The following is a 21992-nucleotide window of genomic DNA, read 5'->3' on the forward strand; positions in this document are numbered from 1 at the left end:
GTTTCACCATACCCTGTTTAATCTCTAGGGTGGCTGGGAAAATTATGTTAACCAGAGTGACACCGGCTTACAGCTCGCCCAACAGAAAAGTACAGGGAGCCAGGTGTTTTACTCCTTCCCTACACAAGCCTACACCCTATCTTAGCAGGAAGTAGTTACTGAATGGTTGGCGCCCAACATTCCCTTTAAGCATAAAGGGGTAGGGAGTTTCCTTCGTGACTCAGTGGTTAACAAACCCAACTAGGAACCATGAGGATGTGGGTTCAATCCCTGGCCTTTCTCAGTGGGTTAAGGATCCGGCATTGCCCTGAGCTGTGGTGCAGGTTACAGACTTGGCTCAGGATCTGGCATTGCTGTGGCTGTGGTGTAGGCCGGCAGCTGTAGCTCCAATTCAACCCCTAGTCTGAAAACTTCCACATGCCACAAATGTGGCCCTCAAATTAAAAAAAAAAAAAAAAAAAAAAAAAAAAAAGGCATAAAGGAGTAAAATACCTAGTGAGGGGAATGATAGGGATGGAATAGGCACAGGCAGTTGTAGAAATCTAGTGGATGTTAGGAGATCACTGTAAGTTAATAATTGTTCAAGAAAGCCCTCAGAACTAAGCAGGCTTGCTTGACTAGTGGAGAAGCGAGACATTCGGTAGGGGATGGGATGAGGCCTGCACTCAGATTCAGACCAAGGGCAGGAGCTGAGGACTGCCCTTCTGCTGATTTGAATATACACCTTAGTGGATACTAAGGAGGAGTTACTGCCCAAAGAAAGAGGAGGAAGTGGTCTTTTCCAACCCCCTACTCCCCTTGGATAATAAAACTGTAGACCAGCAGATCCTCGGGGCATAATAAATCCCCAGGTACCAGTAACCACACTAACAGAATTATCAACATTCTAACATTCTTATTTCATTTATTCTTTTTCTTCTGAAGGCACATCTTAAAAAAAGAAAATTAATTTATGAATTCTTCTAGTAACTTTGCAGATGTATTTTTCCATTTGACACAATTTTAATCTTTCAACTACCCAGAGAAGCACCCCACCTTTTTTTTTGAAAACTCTTTTCCACTTTACAAGCTCATGTTCTATAGTAGCTCTCAGAACCTACTACTCAGGGTGTTACCGTTGTGGCCCAGCAGGTTAAGAACTGGTATCCAGAAGGCTGGGGGATTGATCCCTGGCCTAGCCCAGTGGGTTAAGGATCCTGGTGTTGCTGCAAGATGTGGCGTAGGTCACAGATGTGGCTTGGATCCCGTGTTGCTATGGCTGTGGTGTAGGCCAGCAGCTGCAGCTCCAATTCAACATCTAGCCTGGGAACTTCCATCTGCTGCAGGCATGGCCACAAAATGAAGAAAGAAAGGAAAGAAAGAAAGAAAGAGAGAAAGAGAGAGAGTGAGGGAGGAAGGAAGAAAGAAAGGAAGAAAGAAAGAAAGAACCTACTATTCCAGGTAAGTCTTCTGGAGACCAGAAGTTCCTTGTACATACATAGGAAATGTACCCCAGAATATACACAGTAGTTTCTAACTTAACTATGCTTTAATGGTATAGCTTTGTTTCATTTGTGTTAGAAATCTTTTTTGTTTGGGTTTTTTTTTTTTTTTTTGGTCTTTTTTAGGGCTGCACTTGAGGCATATGGAGGTTCCCAGGCTAGGGGTTTAATCAGAGCTGTAGCCACTGGCCTACACCAGAGCCACAGCAACACCAGATCCGAGCTGCATCTGCAACCTACACCACAGCCCACAACAACGCCAGATCCTTAACCCACTGACGAGGCCAGGGATTGAACCTGCAACCTCATGGTTCCTAGCTGGATTCCTTAACCACTGAGCCATGACGGGAACTCCCAGAGATCTTGAATGATGAGACTTAAGGTCTAAACCAAGGTTGTTGCACTGACCTTGCATTCTGAATTCAGTGTCTCTCTGGGCCTCATGCTCCAGACTTGGTTCCATTGACTGATTCTTTCTTCTCACTACCTCTCCCTCAAATTTACAAGTTAAGCCCAGCAGAAGGAAACAGAACCACAGACCCTTAGGGAAAAGATGAAATACAGAGACACTCCCTTCTGATTAATGTCCCTGTCCTCTGGAAACTCAGCTTCAACATGTTTTTACAATCCAGAGATGGAGTTTGGTAGGGCAAAGGGCACTGCAGAAAGTTGTTGACTGAAATGGAACAGAGTGTCTTCTTGAGGAGTGGCAGGACCTAGCCCTGCATCACTCTAGGAAGGCCTTCTAAGACTTGGCTGTGGTGGAGCCTGCTAGAAAACTGCCTGAATGTTTCCTACTTTTCATAGAATGAGTGAACCTGTTAGGAGTTGGCTGGATTTGGTCCTCTTGGAGTAGGGGATCTGCTTTCCCTGGGACTTGCCTTGAGCACATGTTAAGGGGAAACAAGCACACGGAAACTTTTCCAGACCCTTCCTAGTACTCTGTTTACATAGAGAAAGAGGATAGGGTGGTGAGAGAAACAACATAGAACCCGTGATTGGGTTTGTCTCTTGCTTTAAAACTAGAAGAGAACCTCTCTTCTCCTTCAGCGTCCACTGTGCACATGTGGTTCTTCTCGAGTCTTGTCATGTCACTTCTAGTGCTGGCATGAAGTCAAACTGGTTTCTCCCCTTTTTTTGGATCTGACACACAACATTCCCCAGGCATACACTGCCTGAATTGGCAAAGGGATGAGATGATGAGTAGTTATTCATCCTGTCCCTAACATCTGTCTAGATATAATCCAGACTCATGGGGTGTGAATTCAAATTAGAATAGGCCTGGGAGGTGTACAGGTACTCGGTTGCTAGGGTCCAATGGAAGAACACTCTAGAGCCTGACAGGTTCGTCAGATTTGGGCTAGAATCAGGGTGTTATCTAGGCTATCCTTTTATCACTTTCTATTTGATTTCAGTGATAACCATGCTGTGATTCTTCTGCACACTTTTTTTTTTTTCTTTTTAGGGCTGCACCTGCAGCATATGGAAGTTCCCAGGCTAGGGGTCGAATTGGAGCTGCAACTGCCAGCCTACACCACAGCCACAGCAACGAGGGATTCGACTCGCATCTGTGACCTATGCTGCAGTTTGTGGAAATGCCAGATCCTTAATCCACTGATCGAGGCCAGGGATCAAACCCAAATCCTCATGGATAATAGTCAGGTTCTTAACCAGCTGAGCCACAAGGGGAACTAACTCCCCGTGCTGTGATTATTCTGAATAGCTAAAATGTGGATACATGCACTATCAGATTAATTAAAGAACACCTCTAGTTTTTTTTTTTTTTTTTCCCGCTTTGTTTTGTTTTTAGCATTAGGAAAAAGAAGAGAGTGCTAGGGGATGTTGCTAGGAGAGATGGTCTTAAATTTTTTCATGCTGTTCCTTTTTTAAGTTTTATTGAGATATATTTCCATATTAAACAACTGATCAATTTAAAGTGTACAGTTCAGGAGTTCCCATTGTAGCTCAGCAGGTTAAGAACCCGACTAGTATCCACGAGGATGCAGGTTCGATTTCCGGCCTTGCTGTCGGGGTTAAGAATCTGTCATTGCCACAAGCTGCAGTGTAGGTCTCAGATGTGGCTTGGATCCAGTGTTGCTGTGGCTGTGGCTCCAAATTCGACCCCTAGCCTGGGAACCTCTGTATGCCATGGTGCAGCCCTAAAGAGACAGAAAAAAAAAAAAAAAAAAAAAAGAATTTGCATTCCCACAAACTAAGGCATAGATTGAACATACAGCTGGGATTTGAGTTACTGTGACTGTGGTGTAGGCCCGCAACTGTAGCTCTGATTAGACCCCTAGCCTGGGAACCTCCATACGCCAAGGATGTGGCCTTAAAAGGCAAAAAAAAAAAAAAAAAAAAAAAAGATTAAGAACATCTAGAAATCAGTTAAGAAACACACATGCACACACTAGAAACATAAGCAAAAAACATGAACAGGTCTTTTACAGAAAAGCAACACAAAAGGCCAATAAACATTTGAGGAGATGTTCAACATTATAAACAATTGATACCAAAATCTGGAAAGCTCGTAATCCAGTCTCTCTTTCTTATTGCTGGTGAGAGTGTTTATTTGCACAACTACTTCAGAGTATGGATTCCAAAAAGTTTTTGTGGGGTTTTTTTTTTTTTTTTTTTTTTTTTTTTTTTTTTTTTTTTGCATTCTAGGGCCACATCCTCGGCATATGGAAGTTCCCAGGCTAGGGGTCAAATGGAGCTGCAGCTGCTGGCCTACCCCACAGCCACAGCAACACCAGATCTGAGCTGCATCTGTGGCCTATAGTGCAGCTTGAGGCAACACGGGATCCTTTGACCCACTGAGTGAGGCCAGGGATCGAACCTATAGCCTCATGGATACATTTCGGATATGTATCCACTGCGCCACAATGGGAACTTCTAGTGCATATTTCTTTAAACAAGGAATTATATAACACAACTATCAAAATCAGGAAATTAACATTGATAGACTACTGTTATCTAATCTACAGAGTTTACTCAAATTTTGCCAATTACCTCAACAATATGCTTTATAATCTTGACTCACACATTGCTTTCAGTTGTCATATCTCTTCATTCTTCTTTATTCTGGAACAGCTTCTGAATCGTACTAGAGATAATAGCTTTGATCACTTGGTCAAGATGGTATATACCGGGTTTCTCCACTATGAAGTTACTATTCTACCTTTTGTAATTAACAAATATCTGTGAAGAGATATTTTGAGACCATGACACTACTATGATTTTAAAACATCTAGAATTAAATATACATATATTTAATAAATGTACATAGATCCAATAGGAATCAAGAGAATAATGAAAATGGAATTCAGGATGATGGTTATATCAGGAGGTAGAAGGTGGGATTGGGGGATGTGACATGGTTAGACACAACTTATTGCCAAGGACCTAGCCAGTAAGTTTGCAGGTGCTTTTACAATACTGAAAGTAAACTAAATAAAAAGGAACCAATGAGGGTTAAGGATTCAGCGTTGCTGTGAGCTGTGGTGTAGGTCACAGACATGGCTTGGATCGTATGTTGCTGTGGCTGTGGTGTATGCCAGCAGCTGCAGCTCTGATTCAACTCCTAGCCTGGAAGCAAATATTATATGTTTAATCTGATTTTGTGAATCTGAAGTCCTTCAAGTTTAAAAATAATAAAATATAAATGATTTAAAGGTATACATTTTGACATGGATAAACTTCAAAAACATAATATGTTGACCGAAAAGAGCAAGTGAAGATATATATAGGATAAATTTTATGGAGATATATATAAAACATGGATGAGTATGTATGGGTATGTAACTTGGATGGGTTAATAACCAATTCAGGATAGTGGTTACCTCTGGGAGTGGGGAGAGAGGGGAAATGGAATCAAAAAGGACTATATGGAGTTTCCATCGTGGGGCAGTGGAAACGAATCTGACTAGGAACCATGAGGTTGCGGGGTTCGATCCCTGGCCTTGCTCAGTGGGTTAAGGATCTGGCATAGTCATGAGCTGTGGTGTAGGCTGAAGACTTGGCTTGGATCTGATGTTGCTGTAGCTGTGGCATAGGCCAGCAGCTTCGGCTCCGATTTGACCCCTAGCCTGGGAACCTCCATGTGCCGAGAGTGCAGCCCTAAAAAGCAAAACAAAACCAAACAAACCTACATGGGTGGCATCAACTACATTTGTAATGTTTTATTAATAAAAATAAAAATTCAACACTTAGCCTGGGAATTTCCATATGTCACAGGTGCTGCCATTAAAAAAGAATACAAGACTGGATTTCCCTGGTGGCTCAGTGGGTTCAGGATCTAGCATTATCACTGCTACGGTTCTGGCTACTGCTGTGGCACTGGTTTGATCCCTGGCCTGGGAATGCTGTGGGCTTGGCAAAAAAAAAAAAAGGAATATAAGACTGTATTGAAGATTCGAAAAAAACAGAATTTAACATGACAGTCATAGATGAAAGTTGTATATCAAAAGTTCTAGGATAGGAGGTTCCTGCTGTGGTGAAGAAGCTGGCCTCTCAGATTCAATCCCTGATTGAACCCTGGCTGGGGAATGTCTATATGCCACAGCTAAAGCCCAAAAAAAAAAAAAAGTTCTAGGACAGATTGCAGGGGGGAGGGTTAGGGGGGTTGGGGAGGAGCAGGGGGGAGGAGGCCAAAGGGTAGAACAATGGCCTCTCCCCAGGGATATCCACAGTTCCTGTGAAAATATTAGGTTACAGACAAAGGTGAATTAAGGTTGCAGTGAGCTACAGGTTGCTTATCTGTTGATTTTAAAATATGGAGATTATCCTAGATTATCTAGATGGGCCTGATGTAATCCTAAGGATATTAAAAGGGTAAGATTTGGTCAGATATGACGTGAGAAGGACCCAGCCTGCCATTGCTGGCTTTGTGATGGAGGAAGGGAGTCAGAAGCCAAGGAAGGCAAGTAGCCTCTGGAAGTTGGAAAAAGAGACAAATTCTTCCCTAGAGCTTCCAGAAAGCAAGACAGCCCTACCAATATCTTGATTTTAGCCCAGCTTGAGACCCGTGTCAGATTTCTGACCTACAGAACTCTAAGATGCTAAGTTTGTGTTGTTCTAAGCCAATATGTTTATAGTAATTTGTTAGCAAAGTGAAAGAAAACAAATACGGCAATCCACATTTGAACTTTAAAGGACTCTACAACTTGGTCTCTTCCTAGTGTACTGACTTTTCCCCTATTTATTCTCATTTTGATCTACGCTTTACTCAGAGGGTTGTTAGTCAAATATTACCCTCATAGGTTTTAGGTGTTTGTTTTTGAGTATGTGAAACATACAACTTTAAAAGTCCTATACTGGTGGAGTTCCCATCGTGGTGCAGTGGTTAACAAATTTGACTAGGAACCATGAGGTTGCGGGTTCGATCCCTTGCCTTGCTCAGTGGGTTAAGGATCCCGAGTTGCCATGAGCTGTGGTCTGGGTTGCAGAGGCGGCTCAGATCCCCCGTTGCAGTGGCTCTGGCGTAGGCTGGCAGCTACAGCTCTGATTGGACCCCTAGCCTGGGAACCTCCATATGCCACTTGGGAGCTGCCCTAGAAATGACAAAAAGACAAAATAAATAAATAAATAAAAAGTCCAATACTGAAATATTGACAATCCTGCTACTTTGTTTCCCATTCTTTCTTTCTTCTCACTTGCCCCACGTAAAACATCATTCACTTTAATTTCTGGTTTATCTTTCCCTTCCCCAAATGAACAGGTATTTGTGTTTTCTTTGTCTCCTTCTTTCCTTCACAAAGGGTGTATGTTATTTTTTAGGGCCGAATCTGTGGCATATGGAGGTTCCCAGGCAAGGAATCAAATCGGAGATACAGCTGCCAGCCTGCGCCACAGCCACAGATCTGAGCCGCCTCTGCAACCTACACCATAGCTCATGGTGACGCTAGATCCTTAACGCACTGAGGGAGGCCAGGGATCAAACCCACAACCTCAGGGTTGCTAGTTGAATTAGTTTCCGCTGCGCCATGACGGGAACTCCCCTTTAAGCAAAATTAATTCTTTTTTTTTGGTCTTTTCTAGGGCCGCTCCTGCGGCATATGGAGGTTCCCAGGCTAGGGATATAATTAGAGCTGTAGCCACTGGCCTGCGCAAGAGCCACAGCAACTCGGGATCCCAGCCGCGTCTGCGACCTACACCACAGCTCACAGCAATGCAACACCACAGCTCACAGCAATGCCGGATCTTTAACCCACTGAGCAAGGCCAGTGATAGAACCTGCAACCTCATGGTTCCCAGTCGGATTCGTTAACTACTGAGCCAGGACGGGAAATCCAGCAAAATTAATTCTTTAAAGTCCAGTGAATTCGGCCCAAGAAGGCTTCTCAGTGACCTTAACCAAACTCTGTTCTGCTTAAATGCTAAGGGCCAGACTGAAATGAATTAAAACATGAGACCCGAGGGAAATGAAATAGAATCCTTAACTTTCACTAAATTCCTCTAATCCTTATTTGCACTCAAGCTGTACACTAGATACTTCTCAACATACATGCTGCTCATTGAGCTATATTAACTTAAGTAAATGTGGGTTGCAGGAGTCTCAAACTACGGAGTTGGCACAGACAAATCAATTTCAGAGGTTCACTGAGTGAGTGTGAGAAGAGGGAGAGACTTCTGATGACAGGTCTGTGTTTCTAAGTGCTTGAATCTTAAAGCCTTCATTTATGCATCCTGTCCAAACTAAGAGTAGTTCTACACAGCAGGCATTTTCCCGAAAAATGTACAACTCCGCCCAAAGGTGCCAAAAACAGGATAAAATACCACGCCCAAGCCTATCCTTTCACTCAAGTGATCTCAGCAGTGCTTAGTAGCCCCTAACAAACTAATCACAAGAACCCTCCCAGATCCAGTCTGCGGATTGAACGTTCCCAAGATCCCGGGATGTTTCGATTGACGTTACTTCCGGGAAAAGTAACCTTTCTTCGGCGGTTGCAGGCCTGAAGAGGTCTCGCGACATTTGCTCCCGCGAGATCTGCTTGCTCACTCTAGCGATGACATCCTCCTCCTCCTCCTCGCCGCCTTTCGGCAATCTTCGCCAGTCCCAGCCCCGACCAATCTGCACTCAGATGGCATGGATCAGGGTCTCCCCCCCGAACCCCGGTCTGCGCGGGGCGTCAGGCGGCAGCTGCGGGGTGCGAGCTGCACGAGGTCGACAGCAGCGGCACTGCGGACGGCCACGGGCTGGCAACGAGCAGGGAGCGTGGGCGGGGCAGGGGTAAGCCCGCTGAGTAGCAGTTCGATTGTTCTGGCCTGGCTATGGCGCCTCTCCTCCCCCCCGCCATGGCTCCCCGTGTCCCTGCTCCGCTCCTCTCAGTGAGTGAAAGTGGCCGCCGCCGCCGCCGGCCCAGCGCCCGCAGCCGCCTCAGCGCCGCCGCCATCTTGGGGTCCCAGGAGCCGCCGAGGGAGCGAGCTAGGAGCGTCCACGCCCAACGCAGTCACCGTCCCACGGCCTCAGAGAGCAAACCGCGGCTCCACCGTCGGCGGGGCGACCCCCCCCTCCGGACCCCGCCCGCACTCCGCCCCCCCTCCGCCGCCGCCGCGGCGGCGGGGCCCGGCGGCCCGAGGTGAGGCGACTAGACGTGGGCGGGCGAACGGAGGGGGGGTTGTGTAGGCCCCGTTGCGCCCCTCTCTGCGGGCGACGACTGGGCCGCGTCTTAAAGGGGCCGTCGCCCCCGGCCCTTGGATTTGTTGGGGTTAGTAAGGAGGATGGGTATGGACACTCCCCACAAGATTAGGACCTCAGGGGACCTGGGCCTCGTCCTTTCCTCCTCCTGCCTCTGGAGACCTGGGGTCACGCGGTGACCTCAGCCAGCCTAGGAAGCCCGTGGGGCGCCCACACGTGGGGAGTGTGTTAGACCAGGTGCACGTGGGACCCGGTGGGGCGGTGTCGGGCTAACACGTGTGTGGGTTTGGGGGTGGGGTGGGGCAGGGCGGGGGCTGGTTTGGCTCAAGTGGGAACCTGGTGAGGGCTATATCTGTCCTTTTAAGCAGATGAGCTCTAAGGGCTTGACAGTGTGTCAGTTTATGGGGAACAAGTTGAGATCTGGGTGTATGGTGCACGCTGCTCGTTGGTGTTGGGTGGGGGCAGCCCAACACGTGCGCAGACTGAGGAGTGTGTAGGTGTCACCCCTTTCAGTCTTTTAGGCTTTTTTTAGGGCGTCTAGGCAAGTGTCATCCAATTTGACATTCCTTCTTGAGGTTGCTGATAAAAACTACTACTTCCGTAATCACCGAGGATGGAAGCCCCCTACAGTTGAGGAGTGAAAGATCCTAAGAAAACACTCACTATTTTAGTTAACAGCCAGCTGTGCCTGAGTTCTTTGATCCAAACACTGTCTGTAGTTTTACGTTCATATAGTTGCTGGAAGGAATGGAAGAAGAAAATAGGAATTTGACCTTCCTAACGTCACAAGTAACCAGCTTACTTTTCCAATCAGTGACTTTCATGACTTCCTTTCCCAAAGAAATTTTCATCGTGGTTTACTAGTGCCAGCTTTTTATTATATATTTTTAAAGTAACAGCTTTATTGAGATATAATTCACATACTGAAAAGCTCAGCCTTTTGAAGTGTACAGTTCCATGATTTTTGGTATACTAATAGACTTGTACAGCAGTCACCACTATAATTCATCACCCCCAAAAGAAGCCCCCTTAGCAGTTACTCTCTACTCTCCTTCCCTTGGCCCCTTTTAACCACTAATTTTTCTGTCTGTGTAAATTTGCCTAGTCTGGATATTTCACATAAACATAATTATACAATATTTTTGTGGCTGTCTTCTTTCACTTTACCATGTATTCAAGGTTCATCCATGTTGTAGCATGTATAAGGATTTAGTTCCTTTTTATTGCCAAATGTTCCAATTCCAGTTGTGTTTTATGCTTGAAATTCTCAAACTCTTCCTATAAAACATCAACTCGAGATTATTATATATGGTAAAAGTTACCTACCTACCAGATTCTAAAATGAACTTGTGTTTTTTAAGGATTAAATTCTATTATTTTGGTTCATTATGTTCTTTCCCTCTACATTTTGTAACAGAAGAATCCAAGTCAATTTTTAAAGATCTCTGTTTTTTAATAAGAAATAACTGTGAAACTCATAAAGATGATTAGAAGGTTCATGACTGATAAAAACTTTCTGAGTACATTAAGGTGGAAATGTGATTCAGTCTCAGCAACATACTATAAACCATGGCATTATAATTTCACTTAATGAAAGTTTGTCATAGCATTGCCAAGGGAAAGTATCATAACAGTTTTTGACTGCTGTTACTTGTGAAGAAAGACATAGGGCTATGAAAAGCCTAACAGACATCTTTTCTGCCCACAAGGTTAAAACTGGCTTGAAGAGTTAACATGTCAACATAAAAGTTCCGAAAAAATACAAACAATGGGATGCAGTGAATTTTAGAGTGGACAGAAAGGTATAGGGTTAATAGAAAACTTCGAATTTATGTAGGGAAATAAGTGAAGTTGATGACAAGTTTTAAAGTTGCATCTTAAGCATAAGGATTTATGCTTCTGCTAGGCTGTAGCGTGCAGAAGAGAAGAGCGTGGCTGTTAATTCTTACTAAACACCTTTTATGAGCACTGATCCTAATCATGAGGGCTCCAGTCCTATGTAATACTATTTATCACCCGGGAGGTTAGGATTTCAACATAAGAGTTGGGGGGAAGGGAGGACACAAACATTTGGACCATGGCTGTACGTTAAGTCGGAAATTGAGTTACAGGAGCCCTGGATTCACCTGCTAATTACACAGTAGGTTTGCTTAGGATTGAAAAGTTGGTCACAGAAGTTTAATGCCTGGGTTTAATAAGTTTGTAAGAGAGATTTCCTTGCGTGTTAGATCAGAAGTACGAGATGAGTAATAGCAAATACAGTTGACAAATTAAATGTAAAAAAATCACTGGTACTAAATGCTATCCATGTTTTTAACAGACTAGAGGACAATGAGTAAACAGTGACTTGCCTTTGTAAATCACTACCAAGGATTGACAGATTGCTTGTGTGATGGTCTCTAGAGTAGCGTTCTTTCATTTTTTATGTGTCCTGAACCCCTTTGTAGTCTGAGGAAACCTGTGAGCCCCTTCCCAAAATGTGATTTTTTTTAAATGTATAAAATATAGTTCACATTTACAAAAACTATTTATGATGTGAGAAATTTGCTTATTAACATTATTTGGCTGTACCTGGAGCATATGGAAATTCCCAGGCCAAGGATTGAACCTGAGGTACAGCTGTGGCAGTGCCAAATCTTTAACCCACTTCGCTGGGCTGTGGATCTTGACAACACCAGATCCTTAGCATGTTATTTGTTATTAAATAACAGATAGTGATAGTCCTGCTAATACTGCTTTTGTATGCTACCTACATTCAGTATTAATGGAAATGTTAATTTCAGTTATAGTTACATGAAAATAAGGATGTAAATTTTTTTCTGTCCAAGTTCTTGGACCCTGGTTTAAGAGTCTTTGCCCTGGAGAGTCCTGGACACACAGCTAAGTTATTTCATATACAACAAACCACGGGTTTCCATAACAAGAAGTAGGATTATTCAGTCAAATTCATGTTCACATGAGCAGGACTTCTTAGGAGAAGATAAGTGATAATTTAGCTGAGGAGATACTTGGTAGTAGAATGGAAAGACATTGGTTTTAGACTTTAAAAGACTTGCATTTGAGTCTCACTTAGCGTTGGGTAAGTTACAGAACACTTTTGAGTTTCACTTCTTATCTATAAAACAGGTACAATAATTTTCACTTCTGATGAGATTAAATGACATGTTAACTGTAAGCATATTTAGGAATGTTTGTTTTCATCTTTGAAGAACTTCAAAAGCTTTGACATACAATTAGTTTTGATTTGGGCGGGGAAACTTAATACGACAGAACAACATGTATGGCACGTAGAATTTTCTAAGGATATTCATGTATAGTGTTCACCTCTTTGTAATGGTACTAAAATTACTCATTTTTCTTTTTTCTTTTTTTTTTTTTTTTTTTTTTTGTCTTTTTGCCTTTTCTTGAGCTGCTCCTGCAGCATATGGAGGTTCCCAGGCTAGGGGTCGAATCGGAGCTGTAGCCCCCAGCCTACGCCAGAGCCACAGCAACGCGGGATCTGAGCTGCATCTGCGACCCACACCACAGCTCACGGCAACACGGGATCCTTAACCCACTGAGCAAGGCCAGGGATCGAACCTGTAACCTCATGGTTCCTAGTCAGATTCGTTAACCACTGCGTCACGATGGGAACTCCAGTTACTCATTTTTCTAATAAAATATTTCTTTGGGTTTGCAGGTGACAGCTTTTCTGGGGAAGAAGTTAGTTGCTAAGTAGGATAAACTCTGGTTAAGGGAGTTTCATGGCGGCTCAACAGGTTAAGGATCTGGCATTGTCACTGTATCAGCCGGGGTCGCTGCTGTGATCCAGGTTCCATCTCTGGCCTGAGACCTTCCAGCATGCCTCAGGCTTGGCCAAAAAATCTCCCCCAAAACAAAAAACTGCACATAGATCTTTCATATCCTTGTGCATGAACAGAAAAATGGCTAGTGCACATGATATGGTAAAAAGAATGCTAGGCCAGGTGGTCAGTTTATTCCTGAGATTGTGGCCTGAATATTATCAGAAAGGCCATCAAAATGTTAGTCACTCCCAAGAAAGATATGAAAAATAAAATTTAGAAATAGACTGTATTATCTTGGTAGGAAACAATACATCCACTCTTAGACTATTGAATTATTATATCTCAAGAAAGAACAAGCTAAGCAAGGGGAAATTTCCAGTATAAATGGTGAAGGCAGTGGTGAGTGAGGCTTTCATGTGAGGATAAATTTGACTTCACAATGGAGTGATGGAGACTGAGATGGACTATGATTAAATTGTATTAAATTACAAAAAACGTGAACACTAATCTGGAAAATTAGAACTAACTTGAAAGATGACTGCTGTTTGACAGTTGTATAATGAGTTTGTGAAACTTAATAGCACAGAAAGTGGTTAAAGCTCAAGAACCGACCAGAACCAATTTAAAGGTTAGAAAGCCAGAGACTTTGGTGATCCAGCCCAGTTCACTTCAGGTCAACAAACCATTTACTGAGACTTGAATCTAATGGTTTATGAAACTTTCCTATTCTGTTCATTCACTAAATAAATATTTATTGAACACCTAGTGAATGTTCTTCGATCCAACTACAATTTGTTGAGCATCTGCCACACTCAAGGGTTGTAGTAAACTGGGGGGTGAGGGCAGTGTACAAGTGAATTAATCCAGCTAGCTGTATGTATGTGTATAGAAAATACCAAGGGGCTCTGCAAAGAGAAACACAGAATTTTGCGAACTCTCAAGTGCCATAGAGAAGTATAAACGTAAATGTTTCTCATGAGGTGCTAATATGAATTACTAGTACTTAGTTTATTTTTTATATTTTTACTTTTACTAAAAGTATTTATTAATATATTAAAATATTAAAATATAGTTGATGTGCCAGTTTCTACTGTATAGCAAAGTGACCAGTCTTGTGTGTGTGTATGTTTGCATATATATTTACACACATATATACATACACACACATACATTCTTTTTGTTACCATTTTCCATCATGTTCTATATCAAGAGATTGAATATAGTTCCCTGTGCTATAGTGTAGGACCTCCTTGCTTATCTATTGTAAATGCAGTAGTTTGCATCTATTGGAGTTCCCGTTGTTGTGCAGTGGCAATGAGTCCGACTAGGAACTATAAGGTTGCGGGTTTGATCCCTGGCCTCACTTGGTGGGTTAAGGATCTGGCATTGCTGTGGCTGTGGTGTAGGCTGGCAGCTGTAGCTCAGATTCAACCCCTAACCTGGGTACGTCCATATGGTGCCACCCTGAAAAGCAAAAAAAAAAAAAGTTTGCGTCTGCTAGCCCCAAACTCCCAGTTCATCCCACTCTCTCACTCCTCCACCTTGGCAACCACAAGTATGTTTTCTATGTCTTTGAATCCTTTTCTGTTTTGTAGATAGGTTCATTTGCGCCATATTTTAGATTCCACATAGAAGTGATATCATAGTATTTGTCTTTCTGACTTCCTTCACTTAGTATGAGGATCTCTATATCTGTGTTGCTGCAAATGGCATTATTTCGTTCTTTTTTATGGCTGAGTAGTATTCTGTTGTATTTCTGTACCACATACCCCCCCGCCTCCCCGCTGTACAGCATGGGGATCAAGTTATTCTTACATGTATACATTCCCGCCCCGCCCCTTGTTCTGTTGCAATATGAGTATCTAGACATAGTTCTCAATGCTACTCAGCAGGATCTCCTTGTAAATCTAAGTTGTATCTGATAACCCCAAGCTCCCGATCCCTCCCACTCCCTCCGTCTCCCATCGGGCAGCCACAAGTCTATTCTCCAAGTCCATGATTTTCTTTTCTGTGGAAATGTTCATTTGTGTTGGATATTAGATTCCAGTTATAAGTGATATCATATGTGTTTGTCTTTGTCTTTCTGACTCATTTCACTCAGTATGAGAGTCTCTAGTTCCATCCATGTTGCTGCAGATGGCATTATGTCATTCTTTTTTATGGCTGAGTAGTATTCCATTGTGTATATATAACATCTTCTTAGTCCAGTCATCTGTTGATGGACATTTGAGTTGTTTCCATGTCCTGACTATTGTGAATAGTGCTGCAATGAACATGCGGGTGCATGTGTCTCTTTTAAGTAGAGTTTTGTCCAGATATATGCCCAAGAGTGGGATTGTAGGGTCATATGGAAGGTCTATGTATAGGTTTCTAAGGTGTCTTCAAACTGTTGGCCATAGTGGCTGTACCAGTTTACATTCCCACCAACAGTGCAGAAGGGTTCCCTTTTCTCCACACCCCCTCCAGCACTTGTTATTTGTGGACTTATTAATGATGGCCATTCTGACTGGTGTGAGGTGGTATCTCATGGTAGTTTTGATTTGCATTTCTCTTATAATCAGCAATGTTGAGCATTGTTTCATGTGTTTGCTGGCCATCTGTATATCTTCCTTGGAGAACAGTCTATTCAGGTCTTTTGCCCATTTTTCCATTGGTTGAGTTGTATAAGTTGCTTATATATTCTAGAGATTAAGCTCTTGTCCATTGCAAGAGCTTTAAACTATTTTCTCCCATTCTGTAAGTTGTCTTTTTGTTTTCTTTTGGGTTTCCTTTGCCGTGCAAAAGCTTTTCAGTTTGATTAGGTCCCATTGGTTTATTTTTGTTCTTATTTCTATTGCTTTGGGAGACTGACCTGAGAAAATATTCATGATGTTGATGTCAGAGAGTGTTTTGCCTATGTTTTCTTCTAGGAGTTTGATGGTGTCCTGTCTTATATTTAAGTCTTTCAGCCATTTGAGTTTATTTTGGTACGTGGTGTGAGAGTGTGTTCTAATTTCATTGCTTTGCATGCAGCTGTCAGGGTTTCCCAGCAATGCTTGCTGAATAGACTTTCTTTTTCCCATTTCATGTTCTTGCCTCCCTTGTCAAAGATTAATTGACCATAGGTGTCAGGGTTTATTTCTGGGTTCTCTATTCTGTTCCATTGGTCTGTCTGTCTGTTTTGATACCAGTACCACACTGTTTTGATGACTGTGGCTTTGTAATATTTCTTGAAGTCTGGGAAAGTTATGCCTCCTGCTTGGTTTTTGTTTCTCAGGATTGCTTTGGCAGTTCTGGGTCTTTTGTTATTCCATATAAATTTTTGGATTGTTTGTTCTAGTCTGTACCACATCTTAATCCATTCATCTGTTGATGGACATTTAGGTTGTTTTCATGTTTTGGCTATTGTGAATAATGCTGCAATGAACATAGGGGTGCATGTATATATTTTTTATAATGATTTTTATTTTTTCCATATAGCTGGTTTACAGTGTTCTGTCAACTTTTGAATTAAAGTTTCGTCAGGATATATGCCCATGGGTGGGATTGCTGGATCATATAGTAATTCTATACTTAGTTTTCTGAGGAACCTCCATACTGTTTTCCATAGTGGTTGTACCAGTTTATATTCCCACCAACAGTGTAGGAGAGTTCCCTTTTCTCCATACCCTCTCTAGCATTTGTTATTTGTAGACTTATTAATGCTAGCCGTGCTGACCACTGTGAAGTGGTACCTCATTGTAGTTTCGATGTGCATTTCTCTAATAGTGATGTTGAGCATCTTTTCATGTGCTTACTGGCACATCCTGTTTTCCTAAAAAGTATATTGAGGGAGTTCCCATTGTGGCACAGTGGGCACGAATCCAAATAGTATCCATGAGGATGCAGGTTTGATCCTGGGCCTCACTCAGTGGGTCAGGGATCCAGTGTTGCCATGAGCTGTAGTGTAGGTGCCAGATGTGGTTTGGATCTTGTGTTGCTGTAGCTGTAGTGTAGGCTGGCAGTTGTAGCTCCGCTTTGACCCCTAGCCTGGGAATTTCCATTTGCCGTGGGTGCGGCCTTAAAATAAAAATGTGTGTGTGTGTGTGTAGGGATTTCTCATATGTTTAAAGGCCCTAATCTGCCTTGTTAACAGAAGCATTGTATTCCACTGTCCCTATAGCATAGCCAGACTCTTTTCTGGATCCTAAAGCCAAATGACCTCAAATTTTAGCTTTCCCTCTTATTGTGTGGCCTCTGGAAAGCTATTTAAGCCTCAATTTCTTCATCTGTTAAATTAGAATAATAGTGATATCTACTTCGTAGAGGCTAATTGTGAGAAATAAATGCTTAGAAATGCCTAGAATGGTACCTGGCACATAGTGCTCTCAACAAATGTTAGCTGTAATTATAAGTACCGTTTTGTTTTGACAGTTTTATCTAGAGGTTGTAAAATATTGAAAGCAGAACCTTTTTTTTATGAATAGACACTACCTCAAATCTTTTTTTAGATAGGCAGGTAAAAATATATCAGTCAAGAAAATTGTTATAACACATTAACTTTGTGTTTATGTAATGAATCCTAGTAGATAGAGATATCTAGTCTCTCTAAGATTAAAACTCAAAGAGGTAATGTTTTACATTAAACTTTTTAGTTCAGGGTCTAAAATATTTTTGTCTGGGATGTCATTCTGATGTTAGTAACAGTTTGCCTTTTTTAGGATCATTCTTAGAGTATAATTGTAACCTAGACTCTAGAGCGGGATTTGGAAAAGGTTTTCTTTCTTTCTTTTTTTTTTTCTCACAGCAACACCAGATCCTTAACCCACTGAACAAGGCCAGGGATCAAACCCACATCCTCATGGATACAGGTTGGGTTCTCAACATGCCGAGCCACAATGGGAACTCCAGAAAGGTTTTCTATAAAGGATCAAATAATAAATTTTAGGCTTTGCTGGTCATGCCTTCTCTGTAGCAGCTACTCAGCTTTGCCCTGTAGTGGGAGAGTAGCCATGGTTAATATGTAAATGAATGGGTGGGGCTGTGTTCCAATAAAACTTTATTTATGGTCACTGAAATTTTAATTTCATATAATTTTCATGTGTCCTGAAATATGAACTTTTTCCAGTTATTTCAGAATGCAAAAACCATTCTTAACTGTCAGGATACAGAAATGGGCAGTGGACTGGATTTAACGTGAAGGCCATTCTATGCCAACTCCTTCTGTAGAGTCCTGGCTAGCACCCTGGCTAGGTGATCTTTTGCTAGTTAATGTTATTGTCTTTAATTCCACCTTTTAAATAGGGATGATACACAGTAGTATTTATTTATAAAGAGCCATTAGAAATAAATGAGATAATCCATGTGAAATGCTCAGCATCATTCCAGACACATAATGTTTAATAAATACTATAAATTATCTTCATCTAGTTGAATCCCCCTCATTTTACAACAAGGCTGTTGAGACCGGGAGAGGATAACTAGTCCTAAAGTCTATCTGTGACTTGTCAGTAGCATTAAACTAGAGCTCTTGATTTCAACCTCTTTTTCTACCTAGCCATGCTGCTTCCATAGAGGATTGTAATACCATTTAATTCAGTTAAAATACTACTTGATAAAACTGTGTACTGTATTCTATTGGCTACAGTAATGGTTGGATGCATGACATCATGCATTTGCCAAACTCATAGGGCTGCTTTTTTTTTTTTTTTTTTTTTTTTTAACACCATGCCTGTGATGTATGCAAATTGTTCCAGGGCTAGGGATCGAACATACACTTCAGCAGTAACCCAGGCTGTTGCACTGACACCACCAGATCCTTAACCCACTGTGCTGCAAGAGAACTCCATTATAGGGCTTTATAACACAAAGAATAAACTTCGGGGGTTCCCAGGAAGGAACGCAAATTGTGATAAGAGAATCTAGTTAAGTTACAAATGTGGGAGATAACCTTACTAAAGTGGGGGGGAGGGGAGTGCTGACCTATGTAATCTTGGAAATGAGTGGAATCTAAGACGAGAAACAGCATGTATGCACTGTAGTCTAATAAAAATGTGTTTTTTGGGGCTACCAGTTAATTCTGATGCTGAAGTATATATATACTGCAGTTGAACAATTAAGTAAATGGATAATGGGAGACAAGCTTCTTGCTCTTAGGTTGAGAATTTATAGATAAGCAAGGGGAAGGGGCTAGAAGGATCCTTGATAGGTTGGAGTTGGAGATATCAGTATGAACCTATGTTTAACTTAATACAGATACAGATGATTGCATATTATAGTACATACATGGGTTTATATACACCAGGTATATTTCTGAGCTCTATCAGCGGAGAAGGTTAAAAGAAACTCAGGAGCACACGTAGTATCCACTTCTTATTTTCTCATACCGTTATCTAGTAAAAGGAGCTAGAGTTTTTAGAGAAGTGGTTGATTATAGGCCTGGGGTAGGAAATACACAAGATGAGTTTGGAGCATCTAGTAGTGCCATAAAGTAAGGAAGTGCTTCAACTACCACTACCACCACCGCAACTCTACATTGATGAGGGTGTGTCAAAGGAGCAAAGGGGCCAAAATTGAACCATTTGTGCAGCAAAATAAAACAGCGCTGGATTATAACCCATAATATAAAATCAATGTTTATGAGTTTATATTGGTCTAAATAAATGATTGAATAAATGAATATACTGCTTGGAATACTTCATTAGCATAACTTTATGCCTTAGAAGCTGCTGCTGCTGCTGCTTTTTTTTTTTTTTTTTCTGTTGTCTTTTTAGGGCTGCACCCCCAGTATATGGAAGTTCCCATGCTGGGGTCGAATCAGAGCTACATCTGCTGGCCTACACCAGAGCCGCAGCAATGTAGGATCCAAGTCGTGTCTAAGACCTACATCACAGCTCATGGCAACACCAGATCCTTAATCCACTGAGCCAGGCCAGGGATTGAACTCACAATCTCATGGTTCCTAGTTAGATCCATTTCTGCCTCTACAAGAACTTCTGCCTTTGGAAATTCTGGCTTGCTGGAGGTCTTTCAGAAAATATTGGAGTAGTTAAGTATGTGGCATTTTGGAGTCAGACTTGTAGGATTCCAATCCTGGTTCTGTCACTTTTGGCTGTGTGACCTTGGTGGAGGACCTTAAGCTTTCTTTCTCTCTTTAGCCTCATCTGCAGCATGCAGAAGTTCGTGAGCCAGGGATGAACCTGTGCCACAGCAGTGAGAATGCCAGATTCTTAACCCACTGCACTGCCAGGGAACTCCGAAGTTTACTTTATCTATAAAATAGAGGTTTTAATAGTATCTGTGTCTTATAAGGATTAAATAGGTGTGTATATAAAGTTCATATGCAAATGAAATGTTTGGCATATAACTCTCAGTAGAATTGGTATAGTAGCATTTAAATTAAATGCTATTAAAGCAAAAATTTGGGTTCCTAGTTGGAATTCTTTATGATGGAGTTCCCCCTACCCCCCAAGCTTCTTAAATAGTGGGAAGAGTGTTTATTGAACATCTAGTTTGATGTAAACATACCTGCCTTGTTCAAATTAACTGTGTATGTTTTATGGTGAAGACGATGAGAGTAATTTATATCTGGTGTTAATGAAATCATCATACATCTAAGTGACTGAAATATCTGACCATTGAAAAGCAAGATCTGTTTAGTATACAATTAAACTCATGTGTATTTACAAATGGTTTGTCCCTGTGATGAATTACCTGAACTTTGATTTCTCAGACTTCCATTGGAGAATGCAATTCTGTACAACTTCTCTGTTACCACCACACTAGTTCTCTCCTAAAATGAAAACTGACTTTTAGTATAGGAAAACTAAATAGAAAAATGAATTTTGTAACATTGGCAGTTTATGAATTTCTTACCTCTTTTTTGGCCCCGCCCCTGGCCTGTGGACCTTTCTGGGCCAGGGTTTGAACCTGTGCCATAGCAGTGACCCTAGCTGCTGCAGTGACAATGCTGATCCTTATTCCTCTGTGCTACAAGGGAACTCCAGATGTCTTTTTATTCTTTATAACCTCTTTTTATTCTTTATAACCTCTCACCATCGCTTTTGTATTAATGGACAGTTAACATATAAGGAACTGATAACTAAATTTTCACAGCTTTTTCTGTGAATCTCTATTTTTCACGAATACCTAGCGTGTAAGCTAATGCTAACTTCCCTTTGCTGAGGAATGAACTGAATTGCTCAAGATTTTCAGGCTGTGAATTCAGTCTTGATTTCTCTTTTATGGGAGCATCTTTCTCAGCTATCTTGTTCCTTTAAAAAATAAGTATTTTCATGGATTTATCTGTGAAAGTTGTTGAAGTTACTGATTCTCCAATAAAGGGGTTCTTTAGCTATGTTTTCAAATTTAAAATCTGATAAATTGTTTGTGGGTTTTTTTGCTTTATTTTTCCCCAGGGCCACACACACGGCAAATGGAGGTTCCCAGGCTAGGGGTCCAATCGGAGCTACAGCTGCCAGCGTACACCACAGCCACAGCAATGCCAGATCTGAGCCTTGTCTGTGACCTACACCACAGCTCACGGCAACACTGGATCCTTAACCCACTGATCGAGGCCAGGGATCAAACTCACAACCTCATGGTTCCCAGTCGGATTCATTTCCGCTGGGCCATGACGGGATCTCCTGATAAATTATTAATTCAGATTGGGTGCTTTTTATCAGAAGACTTATGAAATACCTAACTTAAATTTCTTTCTTTTTTTTCTTTTTTTTTTTTTTGTCGTTTTAGGGCTGTACCCATGGCATATGGAGGTTCCCAGGCTAGAGGTCGAACTGAAGCTGTAGCTACTGGCCTACACTGGAGCCACAGCAACGCCAGATCCAAGCTGCTTCTGCAACCTACATCACATTTCACAGCAACGCCAGATCCTTAACCCACTGAGTGAGGCCAGGGATTGAACCCACAACCTCATTGTTCCTAATCAAATTCATTTCTGCTACTCCACAACAGGAACTCCCTTAATTAACTTTAAAAAAAAAAATTACCTTGTGAAAGTTCCCCTGGCTACCTCAGGAAACACTTCCTCCCTTTAACACTTTTTGATTTACTGATATTTACACCCTAAATTATTAATTAAATGGATTAAACTTGTTTGACCAAATGCTG

At 41.8% G+C, this 21992-nt stretch overlaps 1 protein-coding gene across 1 annotated transcript in view; it reads left to right on the plus strand.

Annotated features, from left to right (window-relative positions):
• Positions 8741–21992, plus strand: part of INO80 (INO80 complex subunit) — a 139923-nt gene continuing 126671 nt past the window's right edge. Inside the window, exon 1 of the mRNA XM_003121588.5 lies at positions 8741–9061. The gene's annotated coding sequence lies outside the window, so the exon portion shown is untranslated. The remainder of the gene's footprint in view (positions 9062–21992) is intronic.

Source organism: Sus scrofa, chromosome 1 (genome assembly GCF_000003025.6).
Source record: "Sus scrofa isolate TJ Tabasco breed Duroc chromosome 1, Sscrofa11.1, whole genome shotgun sequence".
In the NCBI taxonomy this organism is placed as follows: Eukaryota; Metazoa; Chordata; class Mammalia; order Artiodactyla; family Suidae; genus Sus; species Sus scrofa.